Source organism: Pan troglodytes, chromosome 15 (assembly GCF_028858775.2).
Source record: "Pan troglodytes isolate AG18354 chromosome 15, NHGRI_mPanTro3-v2.0_pri, whole genome shotgun sequence".
NCBI lineage: Eukaryota > Metazoa > Chordata > Mammalia > Primates > Hominidae > Pan > Pan troglodytes.
Window position 1 is genome coordinate 34,220,624 of NC_072413.2, and position 27,405 is coordinate 34,248,028.

At 42.1% G+C, this 27,405-nt stretch overlaps 1 long non-coding RNA gene across 1 annotated transcript in view; it reads left to right on the forward strand.

Annotated features, from left to right (window-relative positions):
* Nucleotides 1-3,300: 3,300 nt before the first annotated feature.
* The window catches only part of LOC104002008 (uncharacterized), a 72,310-nt gene continuing 48,205 nt past the window's right edge, over nucleotides 3,301-27,405 (forward strand). Inside the window, exons 1-2 of the long non-coding RNA XR_001709105.1 lie at nucleotides 3,301-4,514; nucleotides 9,483-9,657. This is a non-coding gene — a long non-coding RNA (uncharacterized LOC104002008). The remainder of the gene's footprint in view (nucleotides 4,515-9,482; nucleotides 9,658-27,405) is intronic.

Below are 27,405 nucleotides of genomic sequence, written 5' to 3' on the forward strand. Positions count from 1 at the left end.
GTGGTGTCCCAGGCTGTCATTTCTATTAGAGATGTACTTGCCTTCCTAGGGTCATAGTGCAGTGCTTCAAGCCACACCTTCACTCTTCTACCCCGCTGCCCAACCACTGTCAGCTCCAGCCATCACCATTCTACGCCATTTCACTCCACAGCAGCTGGAATGGCTGACGGTGTTCCAATAATTGTCTTGGTTTTGGCGAGTGTTCCACACTCAAATACATCTGCTCTTTGTTCTCAGTGCCTCCCAGAAAATTCCACGATAGATAAAAATAATGTCTAGGTCCCCACTCTTGTTTGCCTCTAGGTGTGGCCATATGACTCATGCTTGCCAGCGGCATGTGAGCAGATGGGGTCTCCCAAGTCTGGGCCTTAGGACACTGAGCATGCACTCGTCCACATGCCGTCTTTCCCTTCTGGAGAGCTGGAATATAGAGGTGCCTATGACTCTGCTTTGATCAAGCAGGAAAGGGCAACACCCTAGACTCCTCCTACTCAGAGTATGCTTCATATCCGGGCAGCCAGGCATCACCTGGGAGCTTGTTAGAAATGCAGACTCTTGCCAGGCGTGGTGGCTCACGCCTGTAAACTGAGCACTTTGGGAGGCCGAGGTGGGTGGATTGCTTAAGGTCAGGAGTTCAAGACAAGCCTGGCCAACATAGCAAAACCCTGTCTGTACCAAAACATACAAAAATTAGCCAGGCGTGGTGGTGCATGCCTGTAGTCCCAGCTACTCGGGAGGCTGAGGCGGGAGAATCACTTGAACCCGGGAGGTGGAGGTTGCAGTGAGCTGAGATAGCACCACTGCACTCCAGCCTGGGTGACAGAGCAAGACTCCATCTCAAAAAAAATGCGGCCTCTCAAGCCCTATCCCAGACATCAAATCAGAACCTGCATTTTTAACAAGAGCTGGATGATTCACACGCACATTAAAATTTGATGAACCAACAGTGTAGAAAAATCCTGGTTCTCTGAGTGATCACATGGAGCATGGCTTCCCTGATGACTGTTCCTCTCATTTGAGGAGTGTTACGGCAAGAATAGCATAAGCCTCTGTGGTAAGCCACTCTAATGTGGGGTCTGTTTGTTACAATGGCTTAGCCCTCATCCTAAGTAATGCTGTATTGTTATCCTGGTTTTAAGGATGAGAAAAGTGAGATTTAGAATGTGTACCTTCAGGGCTCTGACAGGAAGCAGGATTCAACTTGAGTGGTTTGAACAGAGATTAAGGATGGAGGGCTGGTGTAAGGGCAGGGTTAAGGACAAAGGGCTCATGTAGGGTTTTTTTTCCCAGGAAGCTTGGCAGTAAAGGGAAGGAAACCAACTGGTGGCTCAAAGTAGCTGGGGGTCAGGAACCTGAATACATTGGTGGGCAGTGGGAAAGGAACCAGTAGAATGGAAAAGATCAATGTTAAGGGAGGGTTTGATGGGATCCTGAAGGAGGGGAAGAACAAAAGCATGGTCTAGGCCAGGCGTGGTGGCTCACACCTGTAATCCCAGCACTTTGGGAGGCTGAGGCGGGCGGATCACTTGAGGCCAGGAGTTCAAGACCAGCCTGGGCAACATGGTGAAACCCCGTCTCTACTAAAAATACAAAAATTACCAGTGCATGGTGGTGCACGCCTGTAGTCTCAGGTACTCTGGAGGCTGGGAGGCAGGAGAATTGCTTGAAGCCGGAGGCAGTGGGCTGAGATTGTGCCACTGCACTCCAGCCTGGGTGACGGAGTGAGGTTCCATCTCAAAAAAAAAAAAAAAAAAAAAGCATGGCCTGAGGGGAGAGGATGTTTCCTCTGAGATGGGGGAAAGCGATAAAGATGTGTGTGGAGGTGGTCAGAGTATGATGTGTGTGTGTGTGCATGCCTGTGTGAGTGTGTGTGCATGAGTATGACTAGGCTTGAGGGAACTCATATCTTCTCTGTGAAGTGGGAGACGAGGTCTTGTTCTGAGAGAGAAGGGGCCATTTCCTGCACTAGTTTGAGGAGACCCTGTGTGAATCAGTGAGGGAAAATGGTGAGTAGATGTGGGGCAGGGCTGTGTGTAGAGTGAACATCTTGACTGCTTTAAGTCTCTCTGCTTTGTTCCTGGGCACAAGGTGGTCAAATTGGAGAATCACTGTGGTCTGGTAGGAAGTTGTAGTTTTTGATGAGGAATATCCTATATTAGATACAGTTTGGTAAAGAACTTCCTTAGAGTAAAATCTGGACAATGGCATCATATCCTGAACAAGCACATAATATTTGAGGCAGTAAAATGGCATGATAATTTCTTTGTCCTTTGGTAGAAGCTGCACCCTGGACCCTGGGCTGAAGCCCACATGTTCCCCCAGTTGCTTTGAGAGAATGAGACTGTGTACAATAGAGTGTCCAGCTTTCGCTTCACTAACTCAAGCCCCTGTTCAGAATTCACATGTGGGAAAATTATTTGGAAGATGCCAATAACCAGAGCTGACTGCCAACAGTTCTGTGTATTGTATGCCAGACAGCCTGGAAAGGTGGGGACTTGGCCTGGGGGACTCAAGGTGCTTGTCACCTACTCAGCAGGCTCTGGCTGGCAATGCCCAGGTCCCTGGGACATTGCCATCTGATAATCATCTCCACATTAGCTGGCTTTGCTGGCCAAACCATCAGGCCAGCTGGTGGCTTCTCTTTGGCAGCTGTTTCAAGAAAAGGATTTCTTTTACAGAGACAATGGATTTTTTCATCCATGTTTGAATGGATTTGGGGGTCTCTCCAAGAGTGCTGAATTATTTGTCCAACTTAAAAAAAATAAGTGAACAGGGACACATAATTTTTGACCTGCCTATAACTTCTGACTCTAAGTCTACAGAGTTAACGTGCTCCACTTTGTACCTGCTGTATGTAACCATTTCTGAATAATTTTTTCATGTTGGGATATCATGTTGTATATAGGCAGGGGATGATTTTAGAAGCATTATTAAATGTTATCACAAGTTTCACAGAAAGATTTATATTCACATAAGATAATATGGTATAATGCATGGATTACTAGATATTTAATTACATAATTTTTTATATAAATTCATTAAATACTTTTACATAAAAGTTTTAACATTTTTTTCTTAACTTGCGGAATAACCAGGCCTTCTTGGGAGAATAACCTGTTCTGAACACTGTTTCTTTTTAACAGAAAAAACAAACTTGATTATCTAATCATTTATTAAATAGAAAGAAAAAATTAAAATTTAGTTAATGGAACAATCATCTGCTTTAGGTTTGTCATATATTTCTGGCTAAGGTAGTATATTGATTTTGCTTTGGAAAAATCTTTATTAAATATATTTTCTAGTTATAGGCAAACATATAAAAAATAAGCATGCATGAAAAAAGTCCTCATAGATGTTGTTAAATGGAAAAAGCAAGTTATAAAATAATACATATCGTGTGATTCCCAAACTTATAAAACAAATAAGTAATATATCTACATACAGATATACAGAGATGCATTTGCATGTATCTAGGTGTGTAAAAAGTGATTGGAAGTAATGCTGAGATTTTCATTTCATTTATTACTGACTTTCTTGCATTTACTGTTTTCCTGGATACAGGTACTTCTCATGTGTGGGCAGATGGGCGTAGGTTCTTAAAAATAAAGAGCATGATGCTTCTCAGATGAGGGTGGTAACTGAGACCTTTTGATGAACTTAAAGTGCTGGATGTCATGTTATTTTCCAGGAGGAGTTAATGATGCAAAATTGGAGGCCTGAAATAATTGAACCCTCTTGTTTTCCTCAAAATAAAAAAATGTGTATGCAGTGTATTCATTTATTTCTAGTTGTTACACTGTCGGCACTATATATTTGAGGCTTGGATAAAATTTACATAATCAGAAAAAATTATTGAAAAGTAAAGGAAATTTCCAAGTGATGACTACGAACAATTTGTTAACCTATGGAAAATGTACCTGATTTTAAGTCAAACAAATCACATTCACCGCATTAAGAGGTACTCTCATGAGATGATGGTTAAGGAAATAAAAATGGAGAGAGGCCAAGGATGAAACTGAACATGTGGCACACATTGCCACTGTGTGTCTCTGGCTGGTCTTACACCCATCACAAAGGTGCCTGTCTTGGGGTGTGGCAAATTGTTACAGAGAAGATACTAAGTGCTGAACAGATTCTGCTTTATATAGCAAAGACATTTTATTACAGTCTTGGAGCCAACATAGTCTGATTATTTGAAGACTTAAAAACACACCCACAATTTAAAGCAGGCCAGAGGGATGCATGTGGTGAGATACCAAGCCCAAGGCAATTTATTGGCAGAATTAAATTCTGGCTAATTTCCTTAGTGCCAGAGTGTCCAGCGCTCTCATTAACTGCACTAGTTACCAATGGAAAATTTGTCTTTCAGTGCAAGGCACTTTGCTGAAGTGGAGCCAGCCTCCTGAGAAGTGCCTGGAAGATTGGTTTGGAGTATTCTGAAGTGGTTTGGGGCTGCCCAGAGTCTCATGGGCATGGTACAGTGACTCCTGTCAGGGACTCCTTTGGCCTCAGAGGTAGGTTCTGAAATGAGGCCTTGTGCTCATGCCAGGCCCTGTTGCTAAGACAGCTTCTGTGTGTTACTGTGTGGGAAAAGGAGGTTCAGCTCCATGGCCCACCTCCCAATCACTGGGAGAGGAATGTGAAAGGCAGAGCAGGGGACCTGGAGGAGGAATGCGCAGTGATGGAAGTGCAAAGGCAGGAGATGGGTCTGGGAAAGACTCCAGTCACGGTCACTTCCAGGGCAGAAGAAGCCATAGTCAAGGGTAATTGCAAGCCAGGGAGCATGCAATTTATTGAGTTCAGGCATTTTGGGAAAGCGTAAAGAAGTGAAGGATTGGGACATGAGGCAAAGATGCCAAGGTTTGCTGCAGTGAGATGCGGGAAGGGTAAGCTGGGGTGTAATGGTTGGGAGGTAAAATCAAAATGCCTTTGGATTTACAGGGTGAGTGGTTACCCATGCAATGCAAATTTTAGAATGTTCTCTGTGATGACTTCTGCATTTTTACCCAACAAACTCCCATTATCCTATTGTGTTTTCTGTTTGCTAATGTAATCAACAAAAGGAATGCCTTTATTAAGTGACACTGAAGTAAAGGAATGACCATATTTATCCTTCCTTCCTTCCTTCCTTCCTTCCTTCCTTCCTTCCTTCCTTTCTTTCTTTCTTTCTCTTTCTTTCTTTCTTTCTTTCTTTCTTTCTTTCTTTCTTTCTTTCTCTCTCTCTTTTTTTCTTTTCTGACGGTGTCTTGCTCAGGCTGGAGTGCAGTGGCATGATCTCGGCTCACTGCAACCTCTGCCTCCCAGGTTCAACCAATTCTTGTGCCTCAGGCTCCCAGGTAGCTGGGCATGCGCCGCCACGCCTGAGTAATTTTTGTATTTTTAGTAGAGATGGGTTTTCGCCATGTTGGCCAGGCTGATCTTGAACTCCTGACCTCTGGTGATTCACCTGCCTCAGGCTCCCAAAGTGCTGGGATTACGGGTGTGAGCCACCGCACCTGGCTTTAACTTCAGTCTCTAAATTGACTTAACAGCTTAATGCAATGAGATGGGGTGGAGATTAGGGGCTATGGACAACTGGACTTTGTCCATATTGGAGAACATGGCTGTCAGAGAGATATGCATATCTCACCCTTCCTGTATGCTATGGTCTGAATTATGTGTTCCTCCCAAATTCACATGTTGAAACCTAATTACCAAGGTGATAGTATAAAAGATGGGGCCTTTAGGAGGTGATTAATCATGAGAGTAATGCCCTCATGAATGGGATTAGTACCCTTTTAAAGGGCTTGAGGGAGGCAGTTTGGCCTCTTTTTTGTCCTCTTGCCCTTCTGCCCACTGCCTTTGAAGACACAGCGATAGGCACCATCTTGGAAGCAGAGAGCAGCCCTCACCAGACACTGAGTTGGCTGATGCCTTGATCTTGGACTTCCCAGACTCCAGAACTCTAAGGAATAAATTTATGCTGTTTATAAATTACCCAGCCTCAGATATTTTGTTATAGCAGCACAAATTGGACTAAGGCACTATGGTAAAACACATGGCAGAAACACTTTGGATTTATCCTGTAGGAGTTCACCTTGGGACTATGTTTATTTTCCTTTCAAGAAGTGTTTTTCCTGGCTGGGCGTGGTGGCTCATGCCTGTAATCCCAGCACTTTGGGAAGCCGAGGCAGGTGGATCACCTCAGGTCAGGAGTTTGAGACCAGCCTGGCCAACATGATGAAACTCTGTCTCTACTAAAAATACAAAAATTAGCTGGGTGTGGTGGTACGCACCTGTAATCCCAGCTACACGGGAGTCTAAGGCAGGAGAATTGCTTGAACCGGGGAGGTAGAGGTTTCAGTGAGCTGAGATCATCCCACTGCACTCCAGCGATAGAGTGAGACTCAGTCTCAAAAATAAAATAAAATAAAATAAAATAAAAAAGTGTTTTTCCTTTTGAGAAAGGAGAGACTGTTTATGTATTACTTCAGGCATTGGGATGATGCCATCCTGGGATGCGAGAAACTCTGAGATGAAAGAACAAAATGGGTCAGGTGTGGTGTCTCACTCCAGTAATCCCAGCACTTTGGGAGGCTGAGGCGGGCAGATCACTCCAGGTCAGGAGTTCGAGACCAGCCTGGCCAACATGGTGAAACCCCATCTCTACAAAAAATACAAAAATTAGTTGGGTGTGGTGGCGTTTGCCTGCAGTTCCAGCTACTCAGGAGGGTGAGGCAGGAGAATTGCTTGAACCTGGGAGGCAGAGGTTGCTGTGAGCTGAGATTGCACCAGCCTGGGTGACAGAGCGAGACTCTGTCACACACACACACACACACACACACACACACACACACACACACACAATACAGGATGGTTTGAGACATGGGATATCATTGGAGCTAACGAGAGAGAGTGTGATTAGAATACCTAGAGTACAACCAGAGAGTCACAAGAAGAGAAAAAAGAAAGGAAGATTTGGAAAAGTTAAAGATTCTGCTAGGAATTGTAGTGTAGCTGTGAGAAACTGAACAAGTTAGAGTAGACTTATCAGTAGATGTCTGGAGGAACCAAGTAGAATGATTTATTTTATACGCCTAAGAAAATGGCTGCAGAAAATAAATACAGGAAATAGGAGTCAGGATAGAATAGGGAGTCATCCTTCAAAGGATCCCCCAAGTCCACAAGTTACCAGAGAGAGCGATTTCATCTATTCTGATAGACATGCTGTTTTAGGATGAGAAATTCCCTTAGTGAGTATGGCATGTAGTGAGCTATGAACAGCCAGATGGTAAAATTTTAATGTCTATATACTATTTACTTATTTACTCATGCTCTGTGGTTAAAGAGGCTCACATTCTCACTTACTTTTTGCTGTATGTTTCTTCTGTCTCTGTAATTCTTTGTGTGTTAAAATGCAACCTTTTTTCAAGATATCAGTGTCCTTGCCCCTCTAATAAGCTTCCCTAGCTCATAGGAAAGAAAGGGCAATCTTGTGGCTAGAGTTTTGTCTGATGCCATTGGAGAGTATAAATAACAGTTTGGGCAAAGTATTATGAGAAGTCTTTCAGTAACATCTAGTTTGCAGATTTAAATATAATAGGGAATTTTCTTTTTTAAATAAGATTCCCCCCAGCTCTATTAAGGTATAAATGACATGAAATTATATATATTTATTGTATACAATGTGATGTTTTCATATATATATATGTTGTGAAATGATTAAATCAAGTTAATTAACACATACTTACATTTTTGTGGTAAGAACATTTAAGATCTACATTCTTAATTTTAAAGTTTGTATTATTATTAACTGCAGTCACCATACTGTACAAGAGATCTCCAAAACTTATTCATCCGATTTAACTAAAACTTTGTACCCTTTAACCAACATCTCTTCCCCACCCCCACCATCCCGGCCCTTTGCAACCACCATTCTACTCTCTGCTTCTATGACATTGACGTTTTTAGATTCCACATATAAGTGAGATCACGCAGTATTTGTCTTGCTATGTCCAGCTCATTTCACTTATCATCATGTCCTCCAGATTCATTATGATGTTGCAAATGGCAAGATTTTTTTTCCTTTTCAGGCTGAACAGTATTCCTATGTACATAAATGCCACATTTTCTTTATACATTCATCCTTTGATGGACTAGATTGATTGATTCCATATCCTGGCTATTGTGAATAATGCTGCAGTGAACCTGGGAGTGCAGATATCTCTTTGACATAACTGATTTCATTTCCTTTGGATAAATACCCAGAAGTGGGATTGCTGGATCATATGGTGGTTCTATTTTTAACTTTTTGAGGACCCTCCAAACTGTTTTCTATAATGGCTGTACTGATTTTCATTCCCGCCAACAGTGAACAAGGGCCCCCTTTTCTCCATATCCTTGCCAACAATTGTTATCTTTCATCTTTTGAATAATAGCTATTCTAACAGGTGTGAGGTGATATCTCATTGTGGTTTAGATTTGCATTTCCCTGATGATTAGTGATGTTGATAATTTTTTCATAGACCTGTTGGTCATTTGTATGTCTTCTTTTGAGAAGTGTCTGATCAGATCCTTTGCCCATTTTTTGATCAAGGTGTTTTTTTCCTTGCTACTGAGTTATTTGAATTCATTATGTATAATTACTTTGGATATTAACCCCTTATCAGATATATGGTTGGCAAATTTGCAACATGTAACAAGCCATACAGGGCAAGGTGCAATTATTGAGTAGTTCTAGGCAAAAATCTTCTGACTCCTTAGCCTGTGTCAGAGTGTGGTTCTAGGACCATCTGCATGAGAATAACCTGTTAGAAGATAGATTACACGTGAAAAGCCTTCTTAAAAATGCAGATCCCTAAACCCCAGTCCTGCTGAGCAAAAATTCTTGGGAGTGAGTCTCAGTAATCTGAGTTTGCGAACTTTCCAGATGATAATAATCCACAATAAAATGTGCAGATCCCCACCTTAAGGGAAGGAAGAGGATACAGAATACCTTGCCCCCACTTCTTATTGCAGCCGGGTCTGCTGTGAATTCTCTCGGTTTTGGAGACCACATTTTAAATTCTTGCTATCAAAGCATGGTCCGTGGACCAGCAGCATCGGCATTACCTAGGCACCTGTTAGAAATGTAGCATCGCAGGCGCCATCCCAGACATACTGAATCAGAATCTGCAGTTTAACAAGATCGCCAGGTGACGTGCATGCGCAATTAAAGTCTGATGAGCACTGCCCCACGTTACGCTAATGTCAAACAGCAGGGAAAGGATTGAGCTGGCAGGTGTAAGGGCTGGGCCCAATAGGTAACTCTCTTTTCCCTCATCTCCCAACCAACTGAGTGAGACACAGACCCAGGAATCAGATAGATGGATGATAACAACTTATTATTATTATTTTTTTAACTGAGAAAGGTTGTATTGGAGAACATGACTTAGAGTCAAGTACAGTTATTAACTCTTCCCGGAATTGAATGTAACCTCCCAAATATCTGGCCTCTTTGGCAGCTCTGCCCCACTAAGCTCTCTACATGGCCGAGGCACCAGACCAGAATGCGCCCTTTCGACAGGCAGAGAGAGCCAAAGGGGAAAAGAGCTGAGTCAAGGCTGCCAAGTTCCTGCTTCCAGCCCTACCAGCCGGTCACTCGCGCCTTGCAATGAGGAAACCAGGAGTCCTATCTAGGTAAGTTGTTCCGCCTGGAAACTCGAGGCCTGAGGAATGGGTGCTCTTTCCTAACATCAGAGGTAAAAACTCTGAGAGCTTTTGTCCCTTTGGAGACCACGGTCACATTAGGCAGGCAGCTCAGCTGGCTTCAGAGTCACTGTGACATAGGGTCTCTGATAATGTCTTATGGAGTCTGGGTGAGTAGCCTCTCTGTCCTACCCAGCGACCTCTTTCCATAACATGCGGGGTCCACAGCTGGCAGGGCTGGAGGACCCCATGGAAATCCAGGTGGTGGCTGCATCTGCAGATGAACTTTGGAAGGCAGGAGCCAATTGGTGAGGTGTATGTTTTTGAGGACAGAGAGCTGCATTTCATCCCTTGCTAAGATCTTGTTACTTTAGAATCTTCCTTCAGTCCATGAAGAAGCTGCTTTTCTTCCAGGTGCAGGTTTCTCACCTCTATTACAAGAAAATGACTCTGAGTTCAGACTGATGGCCTTAATGCCTGATAGTGTGTTGTTAGTGATATGTAAAACCAGGCATTGAACCCCAGTGTGTCTAGCATTGTCTAATCACTTAATTGGCCATAATGATTTTATTATCTGGGTTGTAAAATGGGACAATTGGCAATTTTTTCCAAGTGCTTCCAGGTTGATTATATATGTAAAGGGGAGGAGGTATATAATATCTATACACCCAGTAACTGCTTTTTCAAATTACATTCATTCCTCTTTATTTTATTTGAAAGTGTATGGAGTTCAACATAGTTCAAGGAAAGCATTGTGGTAAACAGCCAGCTTAAATGTGAGCAGTGTAAAGAGCAGCAGCTTGCAGAAATATTGCTATAGATACTAAGACCGCATCCTGCCTCGATACGGACCACACATAATTGAATCATGTTCAATAGAAGGCCATTACAAAACCGAACATATTTGCAATGCTAATGTGGGGAAGACAGCTGTCACAGGGAATTAAATATGATCATTCAGAGCTTGAATAAATGAGGTGTCCATTATCTTCTGGCTGTGTTGCAGGCTGCTTGAAGAACACAAATAAATGATACTGTTGCAGTAACCAGCCCATGGTTTTGTCTTTTAGTCATAGAAATATGAGAGAGATGGAGGTGGGGGGAGCGGGAGACAGGGATATAGAAAAAAGGCTTGGCACATAAATATAGGCAAGAGTTTTATGCCCCTCCCCCCAAGAAACCGTGAATGCACAGACATAAAACTCTATTTTTGATGCCTGAAATAGATTTTAATTCTATTAAAGATTTTTGTCAAGATTCATCCTTTCTAAGACTCAAATCACAGCCAACTCACAAAGGAGGCTGAATGTTGAAAGGGTAGAGTGGGGAGTAAACAAAGCTAATCCTTTTGTCCCTTCCCCAAGGCCTTCCTTCCCATCCAAATGGATAATAAAGATAACAGAGAACTTCTTCATGGATAATCAATCTGCCAATGAACATAAAAGGTACTTGGATCAGTGCTGGTTCTAAAAATGCCATTAATTATCCAATTAACAGAAAGGGAGGCTTCCTTTGATTGGATCTGAGGAAACTATCTACAAATCAGTTTTCTTATGTTAATAACAGATACTAAGCTGTCATCTTTTGATGAACACGTAAGAAAGTTCGGAACAATCTTAAAAAAAAGCACTTAAAGATATGACCATCCTTGTTTCCTGAGGAATATCTGATACACGTAATGCTAGAGCACAGTTTGTTAGTCTGAAATTACATGACACTGTGATTGAGAGAGAAAACCCAACCCTCTATGAGCAGTGGTCTTTCTTTATGAAAGAACGCTACTGGTGCAAAATGATCCCTTGGAAATAAACAAGGTCTGTGGAAGGCTTGCGTTCTTGTCTTTTTGACTTTATTCTTCTCTGTAAATATCAGGAAACTTAGCAGTCATCCAAAATGCAAAAACAAACAAACAAAAAAGAAGTGGTACTAAAAGAAAGAAATAGATTATGTGTGTTTGTATCTATTTTTGTATATCCCAAGAAACTTAGCATTGGATATTTTGTGTATTGTGGCATATAAATTATATTTATGCAGCATATAAATTCAATTCAAGAAGGTGTTATATTTTTAACTTCTAAGGGCTCTGGGTGTCTTAGTGCTGCTGGTCTGTAAATTCTCTCTAACAAGGTGGTTTCAGGAGTTTATGTAATATTTTCGAAATGAAATGTGAAAACAACTGGAATTCCAAGAATTTGTAGTGTGACAGAGCTGTATATAAAGATTATTATTCCACACTCACAATATAACACTTCTTCTATCAGGGCTCATATATTTTTTAGGTGGTTAAAAATATATTCCTTTGAGGGAAGATTATTGGTAGGATAGTCATTGTGATGGGAAGAGAAAAAATAAATAGGATTTTGAAAAATTCTCTAGAACCATGGCTTGGAAGGAACTTTCAGGAGTGATGGCATTAATGCCTGGGCTGGAAGAGCTGCTACCTCAAACAGAAGTCATCCTGGATTCAGGATTTCTAATTTACTAGAAGCTTGAATAATTTAGTAGGTGATTAAGTATATGTCTTGGCTGCAGCCTTAATTTTTTTTAAGAAATAGAATTTTCTGTCTGATTGTAAATATATATGTTTATAATAAAAACTTCAAACAGGACAGAAATGTATGAAATAGCAAGTAAAAGTTTCACATAATTTCAGCTTTCCAGAGATAATCTCTATGAACAGTCTTATTTCTACATTTTTCCCTGTGCATATACAAATCTCTTTTTTCTCAACAATATATGTGTGGTTTTGTTTGCTTAGTTATATGTCAATAGGCATCTTTTCACATCTGTACATGTAGACCTACTTTTTTTATATCTGCATGTATAGATGTACTTAATTTTTAAAAATGAAATATTCTGCTGTGTATAATAATACTTACTATAATTTAACCCAAGGGTTGGCAAACTACAGCTTGCAGGCCAAATCCTCACTTGTTCATGTAGATAAAGTTTTATTGGAACACAACCACACTCGTTTGTTTATTGTCTGTGGCTGCCTTAGCGTTACAGTGGGCAAGCTGAGAAGCTGCAATGCTGTATTGCCTTGAAAGCTGAAAGCTGTGCAGCTATGTTACTATATTGCCCATTTACAGAAAAAGTTTATCAGCTTCTGATTTAACCAATCATATGTGTTGAGTGTGTAAATTGATTCTTATATTGTACCATAAAAATAATATGGCAATAAATATATTTGTATATATCTATACTAAAACCCATGTTTGTGTATTTATTCACTATTTCCTTGGGATGGGTTCTGAGACAACTGCTGAGTCTTGCCTTATCTTCTGTGGCCCATTAGTCTTCTTCCACTTGATAAATTCCTTTGGTAAATGATTTTTCATAACAACCAATTTTTCATGACATAGATTTTAGAATCAGGAAGACCTGAACTTTCTGCTTCTATAATTATTAGCTGTTTGATTGCACAGGTTTTTGGCTGCAAACAACAGAAATCAATTCTAGCTAATTAAAGCCAGGATGTTTATTGGATGTTGTGCAGTCAAGGGTTAACCCAGCAGGTGCAGATTGCTCAAGCCCTGAACATTCCAAAGAAAGGCCTGTCTTTAGGAGGACTGGCCTTTGACAGGTTCCTGGGAGACAGCCTCTGAGCCCTTGGAACATCCTGCTTGAGACGAGTGTTTTTGTACTCCTGAGGCCTTGTGTCATGTTGTACCGGTGTGATCTCTGGGGGCTGGACACTGGGTAGTGAAGCAGTGGTCACACAGGTGCTGCCTAGCTATCTGACCGGCTGGCAATAGACACACCCTAGATACCAAAAATTGGGTGAGCTTCCATGGTTGGCAATGCTTTTCTTGTGTTGCCTCACATCACTGATGGGAGAATTAAGTGCTGTCCATGCAACTCTGCTCAGAGAGACAACTAGAGACTTGTTCCTAGTTCCTCTTCGACTCCACTCTAGGAGTCTTTTACCTTTGCTGATTTTATTTTACTTTTAATTAATTAATTAATTTATTTTTAAAGAAATAGTGTCTCACTCCGTTGCCCAGGGTGGAGTGCAGTGGCACAGTCACAGCCCACTGCAGCCTTGAACTCCTGGGCTCAGGCTATTCTCCTGCCACAGCCTCCCAAGTAACCGGGACTACAGGTGCCACCATGCCTGATTTAAAACTGTTTTTTTTTTTTTTTGGTAGAGACAAGGTCTTGTTTTGTTGCCCAGGCTGGTCTTGAACTCCCAGCTTCAAGCATTTCTCCCGTCTCAGCCTCCCAAAGTGCTGGAATTACAGGTGTGAGCCACAGCACCTGGCTTCTTTGCTAATTCTGATCTTTATCCTTTTGCTGTAATAAACCATAACCATCAGTATACATAACAGTTTTTCAGAGTTCTGTGAGTCCTTCTAGTAAATCATCAAACCTGAGGGTGGGCTTGGGAACCCTGACATCTGCATATGTATGTGTATACATTGTAGTGAGTAGCTCATACATGTAATGAGAAGGCTAGAGAGTGAGGCTTGGAATCAAGACAGAACCTGTACAAAAGCATGGTCCATTATATTTCTTGTCAGGTCAAGACCACTGAAATGATCAGGCGCTAACTTTTCTGTGTGGGACTCAAGAATCAAAGTTCTGGAGAGTGCTAGCTTAGGGCAGGTGCTGTCCTCCCTCTCTTGCTGCACAGGTGACGGGAGGGAACCTCTGAGGGAGAGAGCACGTGAGGCTGTAGGCCCCTTGCTGTGGTGGGAAAACAGTACACACACCTCAGTCAGCAAATACTTATAATCTACTATATAGCTGTGTTATGAGCACTGAGGATATAGGTGAGAACAGGAAAACATCCTGCCCTTAGGGCGCTTATGTTTTGCTAAAGGTAATTCTTCAAAAGGGAATTGATGTGCTATTAGGAAGGAGTTGTGGATGCTGGATAGTCAAAAGATAGCAACTGTCTAGTTCAGTAGACAAGTTACTCAACCTTTGTAAGTCAGTTTCCTCATCTGCAAAATGGGGATCAATGATGATGTAATTAGACTATTGCTTGGGTTATCTTGAGATAACCTTTATGTTTGGCTTGATTCAAGAAATGATGTTTATTGTTGGAGGATAAGAGAGTTCTAAATTTTGAAATCAAACCTACGTGGTTCAAACTCCAGTAACTTTTTAGCTCTTGATCTTACAGAAGTTATTTAATGTCTGAGTTGGAGTGTCTTCATATGTGCGCAATCTGTGCAGTCACACACGTCCCTGAGCTTTGTTTAATACTCTGTTGCTGTCGTTTTGACATTCTTGGTAATTTTTGAACAAGAGGCCCTGCGTTTTCATTTTGTACTGGGCCCTGTAAATTATGTAGCTGTGGTCCCATCTCTGAGCTTTAGTGTCCTCATGTAAATGGAGATAGTAATACATACCGCATTATTTTTCAATGGTCTCATTTTAAACTCTTGGTTTAAAAGTTTTACATGAAAAAGTTTATCCTTTTCCATTTGTCTCCCTTTCAGACATAATAGTATCACATGGTGCTCATATGGGTCCATTTCATTTATTTTATGGAAAGAAAGCAAACCTCATTTCTTACAGGAAGATGAAATATTAATAAGCCCAAGGCATAGACAAGTTTCATGCTCTGCAATGAAGAATCATACCCTGAATGTTTCAACATCTTTCACAGACCACTCAGTGTTTTTATATGAGGAAATTGTTGAATTTAAAGCTGAAGATATAACAAAATGTAGAGCAATTCATAAACTTATATAACAGGAATATAGCTGGCCCTTGAAGGTTGGTGCTTTGATGTAGAGCGTGGTATAAAAGCAAACTTCAGTATTGTTAAATGCCCTCTTATAACTAATTCTTGCAATTTAGGTCCTTGCAGTCTAGGGCAGAAATAAATAAAGAACCATGTCCCCCTATACTGGAGAAAGTAAATTTGAATGAAAGGTTAAAGTAAAAGCAATAAACCATTTCAGAGTGCTTCAAGCATGATGGCATGGTTGTCTTTTAAAATATAGTACTTGTATTTAATTTGCACCCATCAGCAGGTAGAAAGAGAAATGGAAAAAAGAGAAAATAACTTTACAGATCAACTGAGGTCTATTGAGGTAATAAGAGGTCTAAGGTAAGCATATGTTCAAATCCTGGCAATTAAAAAAATTTATATTTGGATTTCTATCTTCAACAATAGTAAATTATGTGTTGGTGTGAAATCTAGTACAATTTGGAGCCCTGACCAAATTTCTTCGAAAACTTTGAGGCATCCAAACATGCCAGTAAGATGCATGCATGTATATGCATGTGGGTACACCTGTGTTTGTGTATAGTATGAAGGTAGGAAGTGTTTGAGACTGCCTCATGGTGAGGTGGAAGTACACTTTAGGTTTGCTTGTCTTGGTGGCTCTGTGAAGGCCTATATGTAAACAAATTAGGATTTTACAATTTGGCAACCAGGGGCTGTTTAAAAATTCAGAGAGAAGCTGTATTGAAAACAGAAAAATTTTTAACTGATTTTTAAAAATACCAGTGGAAAAATAGTTCGTAAAAAGGAAATATACCTGAGTTGAGTTAAAAAATGAAATTATTGAAATTCATTGAATTAAAAAGTATTCCTACAGACAGAGCAAAAATTGGATTAAAAACAACAAAAGTATTCCTCCTGTGATGGGTATGCTAATTACCCTGATTCGATCATTATAGATTGTATATGTGTATCTATCACAATATCATTCTGTACCCTATGAACATGAACAATTATTATGTGCCAAAAATAATTTAAACAATGGGATTTACAAAAAAAGAAGGAAAAAAGTATTTCTCCTAACTTCATGACTCTGTGATTAGCAGTGAAGAAAGACAAAGAAGAACATGTATAATCCTACAAGCAGGCTCTGCAGTGTGGGGAGTGAGGACGGTGTCAGCCATGAAAATGGTGGACCCCTTCCATGAAGAGCTTTTAATTTTGCAATTAATAGAATGTCTGTTTTATTTTGCACCAAATTTAAGCTTACAATGCACCAAATTTAAGCTTACAATGCTACCCCCACTTGAACTTTAACCAATAAGAGGAAAACGAGCATTGGCCTGGGGTCCAGGGGATGGGAGAATGAGAAGAGCACGTGTTTTTAAAATTCATTGTTCATTAGTTCATGTTTATAGGCTGAAAGCTTCTCTTCCAACCTCAAAGGTCAACAGTGTAATAATGCTCTTTATTACCATAATTATGATAAATAGTTACCTTTTGCCACTTTGACTGTGCCACTTTGAAAAATTACTTTTGAAAATAGTTTTTCTTCAGTCCTCCCCTCTCCCCCACCCCCTGAGAGTGGCGAAAGGGAATTACTGGTGTTGAATCATGCAGGGACTCGGAGGATACAGAAGTGGGTGGGCACAGGCCACACACAGTGCGCATGTCTGGGAGAGGGGTTAGTGAAGAGCAAGACAATATCAATGGTTTCCCTTCCTGCAGTGGGAAAGTGATTGGATTTCAATTTGGAGGCTTTGGGGTTGAGTCTGGAGTTCAGTAAAGCTGCTTGTAGAATGTGAGTGACAAATCCTTTTTGTGTGTTCATGTAAAGTATATATGTGTTGGGTTTTTTCAAGGACCCCAGAGATAACATAACTTGAATCCATGACATGGAGTTGGTCAAAGTGTTAGGGAGAAGTGCAGCCGGGTTCTACAGCATAAATGGGAACTTAAGTTGGTAAAATAGTCTAGATTTTAGATTTAGCAACTTGTGTATTTTTTATTAAGCTTGAGAGAGCAATGAAGGGACTGACAAGAGTAAAAGAGGTTTTGGGAAACAACTTCTTTAAGATGTTCCTCAAGAAGGATGTGTGAAACACCTTGTAATTGGTAGAGTTTGGGGAAAATCAGAAACATGAGGATAACACCTAAAAATGGAATGCCTCCTATGGGACCTGGACAATTTGTAAGAGGAATATTATATTTTTAGTGTTAATGAAAAAATGTTGGATTAGAATGTAACTTCCTGTAATGTAATTAGGCAAATACGCTGCTGCCCTGCTAACAAGAAGGCGTATTTCACTTTAGACAGTTGTTAAGTTCTAGCCATGCTAGAATTTTTCTTACCTGATTTTGTCATTGAATGAGCAGAGAGATATCTTATACTCAGTGTTTCAACCTTGACAGTGTCATTCAAGTATGAACTACGATATACTATCATAGTTGGCTAATTTATAAAGTGTTATATACCAGGACGATCTCCCAGACATAGTTGAGATTTAGGTGTTTGAAAGACACTCTGTAATACTTATAATCAAAATGAAAACCTCTCAACCACCTTTTACTTCTAACTATTACTCACTGATTGATTCTCACTAATACCCAGTGTTTTCTTCTTACCTTATCTCTATCCTTAATAGAAATGAGTAATATTTTGACTTGAAAGATGCTGGGTGTTCCAACCAGATAAAAAGCACCAGCAAAGACACAGAGGGCTGGAGATTTAGGGGTGGTGGAGTTGCCCAGACGTGTCTGGACATGCAGTGTGATGTTTTAGCACGGACTCTAGGGTGAGAGGAGAGGTTGAAAGAGAACATTGTAAGATGGAACCAAAAGATAGATTGGGGTTAAATCGTAAGGACCATTACAATCTGTGATCTGTGATTTCAAAAAGTGACTCTGGTGGCAGTGTGGAAGCAGGATTAAAGTAGACTAAGTACAGTGAGGTCAGAAAACCAATTATGTTGTCTCCTGATGAGAGATGATGAGGCAGACTCTGTCCATGTCTGCAGGAAGGGAAAAAGACAATTATTTCCTGAGCAGAGTTGAAAGGATTTAGTGCAAGACAGATGAGATGGTGGAGGGAAAAGTGCAAATCAAAGGTGACCCAAGCTCAGGTGGCTGGGGAGATGACCTTGTGGTTCATAGTGAAGTGGGGAACTTCAACTTCCAGAGCTGTGCAGTGCAGCTCAGGGTGGGTGTGTTAGGTTGCCATAACGAAGTACCACAAATTGGTGTCAGGGGTTTCTGGAGGCTATAAGTCCATGACAAAAGTGTCAACATAGTTGGCTCCTTCCAAGGGCACTAAGGAAGGTTCTGTTCTAGGCCTGACTCCTAGCCTCTGGAAGTTCCTTGGCTTGTGGTAGCATAACTCTAACCTTCACATGGTGTTCCCCTGCATGTGTGTCTGTGTACAAATTTTTCCTTTTTATGAGCACACCAGTCATACTGGATTAGGGGTTCACTCTATCATGTGTGATCTCATCTTAACTAGTTAGATTTGCAACAACCTGTTTCAAAATAAGGCCACATTCTGAGATGCTGGGGGTTAAAACTTCAGCATATGAAGTATTTGGGGGCACACATTTAAATTCAACAGGGGTATGTGAAGTGATAACAATTAATTGGATGTGCTAAGTTTTAGGTTCCTGTGGGCCCAGCATGAGCTGGCTGATAGATACGGGGATATGAACTGTGTGCATAGATTTGGTCATCATGTACATATAGGGAACACTCATCTATTGAAGAATTGTCCATGGATTATTTCATAGCTGTGGGAGAGGAAGCATTTGCCTGAGGAAGAAGAAATAGAGGAGGAACATAAATTCATTGAGTACCTAGATGGGGCTGAGGACCTGTGGTCCCCAAATATGACACATTAGCATTTGAGAAGACAGCAGAAGCAGAAAGCCCCTTCTTGCCTTCTTCTTACTCTTCTTCCCTGCAGCAGACCATGAGATCTTCATTTGAGAAGTGCCTGCCCTATACCTGGAGGAAGGGAGTGGAAAACGCAGAGATGCCAAAAGGAATCTAAACAAACAGGCCTTGCCAAGTCCCCCCTGAGTTTACTACTTTTAGCTCATGCATCCTTTGGCCAATCATACTTCTCCATGGCTGTCCACCGCTTCATCAAGCCTACCATAAAAAATACAAAAATACACTTTCTTTGGGGTTTTTTTTTTTTTTTTTGAGACAGAGTCTTGCTCTGTCGCACAGGCTGGAGTGCAATGGTGCAGGCTAGGCTCACTGCAGCCTCTGCCTCCCAGGTTCAAGCAATTCTCCTGCCCCAGCCTCCTGAGTAGCTGGGATTACAGGCACGTGCCACCACGCCCGGCTAATTTTTGTGTTTTTAGTAGAGACGGGAGTTTCACCATGTTGGCCAGGGTGGTCTTGAACTCCTGTCCTCATGATCCGCCTGCCTCAGCCTCCCAAAGTGCTGGGATTAAAGGCGTAAGCCACCACACCCAGCCCGGGACTACAGTTCTGAAGGCTCCTGTGTTACGTAAAACTTACCTTAAATACATTTATTTGCTTTTCTCTTGTTAATCTGTCTTTTGTCATAGGGGCCTCAGCCATGAACCTAAGATGGGAAGAAAGGATATTTCCTCCCCCACACAACCTGCCTATGATCGGGCTTTCTGTTCAGTGCTTAGATATCTGAACTCTCACTTGATCCTCATGGGGACCTCATGAGGGAAAGTTTGAGTGGAAACTGAGGCCTGGGATTACGTAACAGGTGGACGGTAAAACTGGGATTCGCATCCAGATGTTTTTGATTTTAGCGAAAGATGCCGCCTCTTCCTGTGGAGAGAGTATAGGATGAGAAAGAAAAGGGCTGGGTAGAAAACCCTGGAGGAACTTGTGTGCTTAAGGGGCAGGCAATGGGAGACAGTGAAGCGGAAGAGAGAAACGAGAACTAGAAAACACAGCCACTGGAAATCCAAAATAGAGTTTCAAGAGCAGGGGGAGAGCAATGGTATTAACCATTTTAGACAGGCTAAGGACCTAGAAGTATCTCTTTGCTTTAGTGCCCTCTCTGCTCTTTGAGCATCCATTTGATTAAGAAGTGAAATTATAACAAATTTTCGTCCACAGTGATTACAGGCAACAGATTCACTATAAAATAAAAAAGAGAATTACTGTCAATTTTATTCCAAGCTCACCACAGTCAATGTGCTCGTGGGGGAGAAACACCAATTCTGATAAATTGTTCTATCCGTGTATGTACATTGACCTAGTGATGGCTTTGGAGGCAGATTTTCTTCTTAAGTTCTGAGCATTGGGACCTGTTGCCAAGGTTGTGGGCACAGTGTATATGTGTGTGTGTGTGTGTGCGCGCATGTGTGCACGCGCTGTTGTGTGTCTGTTAAGAAATGCTTTGCTTTGTATAAGCATGGCATACAAGCTAGCAGGGAAATCTAATGAGGATATTTTAAAGGCTGGGTTAAGGCATTTGAGGACATGTGAGGCTATTCGGTGATAAATAAGCACTTGCTGGCTTGTTGCCCATACCTGCTTTATATTCACTTCAAAGAAGCAAATTTTCATTAAAAACAAAGCAGTTAAAATGTCAAGGTGCCCATTCTCTTCTTTCAGATTCTCCTTTTTTACATGACAAAATAAGTGGATTGAGGGAAGCATAAACTGCAGCTAAATAAAGGCTTTTCTTGGCATTCCTTGGAGAAATCAAATCCAAGACCAGTGGTGAAAGGTGATTGTACTATATCCACTACACAGACTATTTCTTCTAATTATCAGCATGAATGTAATTACTTACAAGCATCTCAGGCTTCTATGATCATGTCCCTTAGAGCATTTCATCTTTAATGATTTTCCTTGATAGAAAGCCAGTTGGAAGCATTTGTTGCATAACATTGCTCAACCAGAAAGAAAAATACGTACTTCTCAAAAGAAAGATCTGTATGCTTTCTTCTCAATGGTACTTATATTCTGCCAGAATTTGATTAGGAGCTATCTTGGCACAAAGATTGCTAATGACCGCGTCAAATAACTTATATAGATTAAACAATTTCTTGGAAAAAAATACAATGTAGTATGACATCCCTTTTCCAAGAATATTGAATTTCAGAATTGTAACCACTTAAGGTGAACTGTTAAATTCTCTAACTTCTGGGGGCAGAGAGTATGGGAAGAACAGCTTCCTGAGGGAATCTGTAGATTCTCAGGTGAGATGGTTTCAAGGGAAGAAATTTCTGGGCCTGGGGTGAGACTAAAGTATAGACTTATACGATAGATTAAGAGTTTTAAAGCAATATGGGATATGAGAGGTTACCTAGACTCCCTCCTTCAAGAAATGAACGATCTATCCAGAGAAATTACAGTCCAAGGGCTTAGTAATTTGCCCCTTGTCGCACAGTTTGTTGGTGTTAGAGTCACACTAGTTGCCAGACCTCAAATTCCTTCCCAATTATTTTCATTGTCACTTTTTCCCCTAGGATTTAAACAAAAAATTACAAAAGACTTCGTTTATCTGGTATTGTTGAGAAACATGTTTTAAATGTTTTATATCAGCTTTCTGGATAGCTAAAGTTTACCCCTTAAAGCGTCCCTTTAACGTTTTTAATGAAACTGGTCTTCTTAAAGAGTATGCTGAACATAGCTTTTCTTTGAGGAAGTAGCGTCGTTAGTATGAGCATCAGTTATTTTGCCATGATTGCATGGAATCCACAGTTGCCCTCTGGAGTAATTGAGGTGAAAGGATGATTGCTATTCAGTGGCCATTCAGTTGCTCAGCTGTGTTTTATTTTGATGTCTCTTTGTGTGTGTGTGTGTGTGTGTACACATTTAGTTTTATTGTAACAAAGCAACTTGTACATTTCTTTCCTTTCCAGTGAAACAAAAAGAAAATTTAAAAATAAACAGGAACAAAATTATAATAGAGAATGTCAATTCCAAATAAGATCCTACAGGTTCTGCTGATTCTCCCATTGAGTGGCAGGGCTCAAGTCATCATTAGGAGAATTCTAGCTTCTTTCCTCCTTTCTCTGTGTATTTTGATGTCTCTTATCACCATTTTGCCACCTAGCAGGCCCTTCTCCCTCCACTCTCCAGCATGCTCTCCTAGCTGCTGGTGCTGCCTCTTGCTGAAGGTGACTGGAAGACTCGCTTGCGGGATCACTACGTGGTTAAGGATTTTTTTTAATTTAATTTTTTTTAAGTTTTTATTTCCATAGGTTTTTGGGGAACAGGTGGTATTTGGTTATGTAAGTTCTTTAGTGGTAATTTGTGAGATTTTGGTGCACCCATCATCCAAGCAGTATACATTGAACCCAATTTGTAGTCTTTTATCCCTCACCCCCTTCCCACCCTTTCCACACCACCTGAGTTCCCAAAGTTCATCGAATCATTCTTATGCCTTTGCAACCCATAGCTTAGCTCCCACTTATGAGTGAGAACATATGATATTTGGTTTTCCATTCCTGAGTTACTTCACTGAGAATAATGGTCTCCAATCCCATCCAGGTTGCTGCGAATGCCATTAATTCATTCCTTTCTATGCCTGAGCAGTATTCCATCATATATATATATTCCATCACATATATATATTCCATCATATATATATATATTCCATCATATATATATTCCATCTATATATATATATTCCATCATATATATCTATATCTATATCTATCCTAATTTCTTTATCCACTCATTGATTGATAGGCATTTGGGCTGGTTTCACATTTTCTCAATTGCGAATTGTGCTGCTATAAACATGCATGTGCAAATATCCTTTTCATATAATGACTTCTTTCCTCTGGGTAGATATCCAGTAGTGGGATTGCTGGATCAAACAGTAGTTCTACTTTTAGTTCTTTAAGGAATCTCCACACTGTTTTCCATAGTTGTACTAGTTTACATCCCCACCAGCAGTGTAGAAGTGTTCTCTTTTCACCACATCCCTGATAACATCTATTATTTTTCAATTTTTTTGATAATGGCCATTCTTGGGGGAGTAAGGTGGGCAGTTAATGATTTTAGCTTTCTTTTTGCTTGAAAACTGAGTCTAATAAAATTAAATACCTTTTGTAATCTCTATAACCTTGATTTAATTGTTGAAAACAGGACGCTTACATAGGGGTTTCTTGTTTCCCTAAGTAACTCCTGATTGCTGACTCAGTAGCTCTCCTGCCTGCAGACCGTCTCTTGTTCCTGGGAGATGTTTTGGGGGTGATTCTTAAACTTCAGGAGGCATCAGATTCACCTGGAGGCTTGTTAAGTGGCAGATTGCTGGGCCTCACAGAGCTTCAGATTCAGTAGGTCTAGGATGGGCCTCGGGATTTGCATTCTTAACAAGTTGTCAGATCCCAGGGTCCGGGTCCAGCCCATGCTGAAGTCCGAAGGAATGGGTGGATGGGCAGAAAGAACACTTGGGGGCCCGTAGGCAGGTGAAATGTAGTTTTATTCAGCAGCTTTCTCATCCATAGTTTTCTCACTGTCTGCCCTGTCTCGGCTGCTTGAGCTGGCCACCACCACACACAGGCTGGCTCTCCCTTGCCTTCAGGGTCAGCAGCTTAACCCTTTCTCTCTCTGGGCATGAGCAAGCTGAGCTATATCCTGGCTCCCTCCTGTCTGTCTGCAAAGACAGACAGCTCTGGCACTCTCTCTCTTTCTCTCTGGGTGCCAGCGTGCCTGCCATGTTAAGCCATGTTGAGCCAAGTCGAGCCAAGCCACCAAGAGTCCCTGTACAGCGTCAGCAGGACAGTTATACCTTTTACAGATAATAGTTGCGTAGGGTCAAATATGAACTTACACAAACAGGTTATATACCAAGTGGAGGTGTGTGCTTACGTGCCAAACTCACTGAATCATGCAGGCCTGGATATCCGCCTCAGCCTATTCCTTGACCAAAGCACATCCGTGTACCTTATACTCTAGCCCCCAGGCCGAGGGAGACATAGGTTTTGGATACACAGGTTTGACACATACGCTTTGGGCATGCAGGCCTGGTATACATAAGCCTCGATAAACTGCCCAGCTATCGGCGCAGGTTACCACAGGTGTCACCCTTTTGGTGATTATTATTCACACTGCCCTGAGTTTAGCTCATTAGCTACTCTGTTTACACCTGGTTTCAAACTGTATGGCGTCAATACAAGGCTGGACTGTGACAACAGTCCAGGCAGCAGTAGCACCCCAGCTAGACCTATCTGTATATTATGCCCTGTTAGGAATGGGGGCTGCCCTTCCTAACAGTGGAGGCTCAGGATCTAGGGATGCTTCGGGTCCCATGGCCTTATCTTGCATTAGGACTGCAGGCCCCAAAACCTCTTGTAAATCTGCTCAGGGACTTGTACTCAGTGTACTTCACTGTTCTAAGTAGGTGCCCCACTTCACTAAAGTGGATGTCTGCACTCTGGGGGTTGTTACCCACGAACACACCCATCCTGCTACCGGGTAAGTTGTCTGCACAATGACTGTAACCATCCTGACATGCTTTTATGAGCCTGAAGGGCAGCATATGCAGTTACTAACTGCTTTCCCAGTCTGGGGGGTGGTTATCCATGAATGCACCCATCCCGCTATTACTAACTGCTTCTCTGTTAATGGACACTGGACCTCAACTCCCTTCCATAGTTGGGACCAAAAGCCTACTAGCATACTCAGGCACTCTGTGCACTGCTATAGGCCTTAACTGTAATTATCTGTGGTCGTATGCACATCTAGCTTAAATGGGCACCTCTGGTTGACTACTCATAGGATCTGTACCTGCTGAATAGCCTGCTTGGCTACCAGGAAGGCTGTCTCAGCTGCATTATCCCAATCCCAGGCAAGAGGGGTGCTGCCTCTTCTAAACCTGCAAGCAAATCAGATAATATCATCAACAAAACCATGATATATGATGGGGCTATGCAAGCTCTGCAGCAACACTGAGAAAGCCCGTTGTCATCTTCCCACGAAGGCAAACTCTTCCTGGCTCTCAGTGGACTGTCCCGGTTCCATTGTCCAGGGGTCCATGAAGTCTGTGACGGCACAGCTGCCAAGCCGTGCAAAACATCCACCCCCAGAATGTCCTTAGGCATGGGAGAGACATACACAGTGCATAAGTGGAGAGCCCAGTGGCCAATGCCAAGATGCCAAGAGGCAGTTTCACTTTCACTGACCGGTCTTCATAGCCGTCAATAAATGCAGCTCTGCCCGGAAACTTACCCGGGTGCAGGAACCAGTGGATTGCCAAGTCCACAGGTGGCTGTGGTCGTCCAGTGCTCCCCATAAGCCGGGTATCTTGGCCAGTTTCTTATCAAACAGAAAAGGCTTTGCACTTCCGCCAACTGCAGCAGGTACTCTTTGAACCGGAATGGTCCGGCGGGACCGGGCAGCACAGCAGCGTCCTCCTCCTGAATGACTTGGACTAAATCTTTACATGACTGCAGACATTATTTGCTTAACGGGGGCACAGGCACCATAGGAAATGTATTCCACCATGACGGGGGGTCTCTGGGCCCACCCTTGGGGCCCAACAGCTGCTCATGCTCTATTTTCTGGTGGATCACTGGGCGGGCCTGCAATGAAGGTTCTTCCTCCTCCCTGCGCTGCATCCTGCAGGGACTGGGCATGCAGTTCCCACAGCACAGTCACAAATGCCCCCCTGACTCTGCTGGTAAAGGCATGCTGCTTCTCAGTGCTGTGCACTTCCAGGTGCTTCAGCGCCTTCTCCACACTTGCGGGGCATATGTCCACTGCCTCCCGTGTTTCCACTAGGGCTCATGCAAGCAGCACGGCTGCCACTGGGTACCACAGCCCATGCTGCGGCCACATAGCTGACCCGGGAGCCCTGGAGGCTGAAGACCCACTCACTTCATCCCATCCTCATCGCCAATTGTCAGATCCCAGGGTCTGGGTCCAGCCCATGCTGAAGTCTGAGGGAGTGGGTGGATGGGCAGCAAGAACACTTAGGGGGCTGTAGGGAGGTGAAATGTAGTTTTATCCAAAAGCTGTCTCATCAACAGTTTTCTCACCGTCCGCCCTGTCTCGGCTGCTTGAGCTGGCCACCCCCATGCACAGCTGTGTGGCCAGCTCCCCCTGGCCTTCAGGGTCAGCAGCTTAACTCTTTCTCTCTGGGCATGAGCGAGTCGAGCTGTGTCCTGGCTCCCTTCTGTCTGTCTGCAAAGATGGACAGCTCTGGCTCACTCTCTCTCTGGGCATCAGCAGGCCTACCATGTTAAGCCATATTGAGCTGAGTCGAGCCAAGCCCCCAAGAACCCCTGTACAGCGTCAGAAGGACAGTTATACCTTTTACAGACAATAGTGGCATAGAGCCAAGTATGAACTTACACAAACAGGTTTTATAACAAGTTGAGGTGTGCGCTTACGTGCCAAACTCACTGAGTCAAGCAGGCCTGGATATCTGCCTCGGCCTATTCCTTGACTATAAAGCACATCCATGTACCTTACACAAGTTATAGGACATGTTGCTGGGCTTGGGACCATAATTTTGAGAGTCACTGAGAAAGTCATCATTCTCCATTACTCTCCAGAAAGAAAGTAACAATCAAGATGGACTGAGACTCTCTGGGCCTCCAGGCATCTATTACCAGAGGACATTGTCCAGAGCCACCTGTGTGTCCGTGGGGGCTGCTGTGTGGGACTCTGGTCAGTGGCTTCTCATATTGGAGAATAAAGAGTCTGCACTCATGTTATTGTTAATAAGTTCCTACCCTTTGATTGAGAGTCATAAAAAGCTACACTTTTACTGGTGTCTTTGGTAGCAGATGGGCTTTTTTCTTGCTTTCCTATTCCAGAACATTTGTTATTTAATTGGATTTCTTACATACACATCTCTGGGGTTTCTTAATAACTTTCAAAATCAAAGCATGATAAACCCTTTAGCATTCACTTTAATATCCTCAGTCACAGAGAACTTGAGTATCTGGCTCACAGGCCTCTTTTCAACTCCCGCTATGTTGATCTTGGTCTTTGTTCTCCCTCACCTGCATGTGCATGTAAATGTGTGCATACATACACAAGTACACATGCATGCATATTCCACATAGAAATTTAGGCTGAGGACATCATCCTCAGGAACTTTA